The sequence below is a fragment of the Tupaia chinensis genome, unplaced genomic scaffold (assembly GCF_000334495.1).
Source record: "Tupaia chinensis unplaced genomic scaffold, TupChi_1.0 Scaffold145367_1, whole genome shotgun sequence".
Classification (NCBI taxonomy): Eukaryota; Metazoa; Chordata; class Mammalia; order Scandentia; family Tupaiidae; genus Tupaia; species Tupaia belangeri.
In genome coordinates this window covers 908,403-910,697 of record NW_006205228.1, presented here as the reverse complement: position 1 = coordinate 910,697, position 2,295 = coordinate 908,403, and positions in this window count along the sequence as shown.

Sequence of the window (2,295 nt, the reverse complement as noted above, 5' to 3'; positions counted from 1 at the left end):
TACCGCAATCCCTTCTCCTCCATTCTCCTCTCGGAATCTTGGGCACACACGCACATGCACCCAGCATGAGTTTAATCCGCTGGGTCCAGGACTCGAACCACAGTGGACTACATGGGAGTTCAGCGACATAGCCATTATGCCAACTGCTGGTTGCAGCCTCTCTTCTTTTGATTACACCTATTTGGAGTCCTTGACTGAAAGACTTCAGTGAAGTCTTTGCAGACCCAGCCTGGTTATCAGCAGGATACTTTCAGCTCATGAGCTTAACTGCGACCAGGCTAGGGGTGAAGCAGAAATTCTATTCAACCTTCACTCCTTCATTAAAGGTTCTGGTCATTGTTAAAATGCAACCTGCTCTTTAGAGACGGGATTTTCTTGGGCCAGTCTGTGGCCTGGTGTGTAAGGCAGCTGGGTCCTACATTGCCTACTGCATAGTTTTAGTCCCAGACCTGGTGGCTTGAGAGGAATACCAGATGCTTGTGCGTGCATTCCCAGAGTCCTTTCCCTGAAAGGAGGGGGAGATGGAGGCGTAGGTGTTGTGATGTGATCATGCACCCTGGGAGGTGCTTTCTCACTTTCTCTCTTTTCAGAGAGCACATGTCCTCTGGCAAAATTAAAGAGAGAGAGAGAGAGAGGGATGGGGCGGGATGAGATATTCTAAACAGCCCCCACTGTTTTTTCATTTTCTGAACCGAGGAGATAGGAAGAAGAAGAAGAAGAAGAAAGAAAAATATTTTCATTTTGATTTTTCAAGCCAAACTAACTCTCAAGACAGAATTAAAAGACTATCAATCTGGGGCCAGCAGATGGCATCACAGTTACACTGCTGGACTCCTCCATGGCTGATTGCAGTTCGAGTCCTGGACCCGGTGGCTTGAAACTCACTCCAGGTGTGTGTGCGTGCATGTTCAAGATCCCAGGAGGAGAATGGAGGAGAAAGGACTGTGGCGTGGCTGTCCACCCTGGGGGAAGGGGGGTGATTTCTCACTTTCCCTCTCTGTCTCTGTCTCTCTCTTTCTCTTCCCAGTGAGTGCATGCACTCTGAGACAAAAACCTCTAAAAAACAAAACAAAACAAAACAAAAAAAAAAACTATCAGGCTGGTGCTAGCAGGTGGCATACTGGTTAAGGTACTGGACTCCCCTCCCACATGGCCAACTGTGGTTCAAGTCCTGGACCTGGCTGCATGTTTCCTCACTTTCCCTTTCTCTTTCTCTCTCTCTGGTCAAGTAAATAAATAAAAACAAATTAAGCAAATAAATAAATCCTTAAAAAACAGAAAAAGACTATTAGTACAGTAGTTATACACTGCTCAATAGAGCCAACAGGTGGTGTAGTGGTTCAGGCACTGGACTCCCACATAGCGAATAGCGGTTCGAGTCTCAGCCCCAGCAACTTGAAAGCCATGCCAGGTGTGTGTGTGTATGTGCCCAAAATCTCGAGAGAAGAAAGGAGGGGAAGGGTTTGTGGCCTGCCCATCTCCTGTGGGAGTGATTTCTCACTTTTACACCTCCCTATATTTCCCTGTCTCTCACTTCTCCCACGAGTACACATGCCCTAAGACCAAAATGGTGAATCCCACATGGTGACTTTGGTTTGAATTTCTAGCCCTGTCGACCTGAAATGCACCAGAAGAGTGCAAGTGCTCCAGACCCAACAGGCGGAGGGCTGAGGAAGGTGATCGTGGCACGGCTAGACCCTGTGGAGAGGGAGCACTCTCTCTCACACACCCTATCAAGAATAAGAAAAATAAAATAAAGGTAATTTCCATAAAAATAATTCTCTCGACTGCAGTAAGAACATTAACAATTAGCTGAGCACTTACGTGGAAAGCACCAATGCCGAGCCTCTTGTATTTCTTAATCCTCGCAACCCTATTTTACAACCCTATTTAACTCTCACAACCTCATTTTACAAATAATGAAATGGAGACTCAGAGAGGCTAAGAGCCTCGCCCAAAGTCACACCTCACTGATCAGGAATTTTTAAAAAATAATTATTTTATTTATTTGTTCATTTATTTTAATTCAATCAGAGAGTGATACAGAGAAAAAGGGAAAGTGAGAAAGCAAGCCACCAAGTCCAGGACTCGAACCATGGCTGGCTGTGTGGGACTGTCTAGCACCTTAATCACCAAGCTACCTGCAGTCCCTTGATCAGGAATTTGAACCTGGGTCTTTCGGTCTCTAAAACTTCTGTCCCATCAGTTCCTCTACACATCCTTTTAGACTAGTTACTTAAAGTCATATTTAATCCAAATGGAGTTTATGAATCAGGAGCTAGAGCTCCCTTCCTG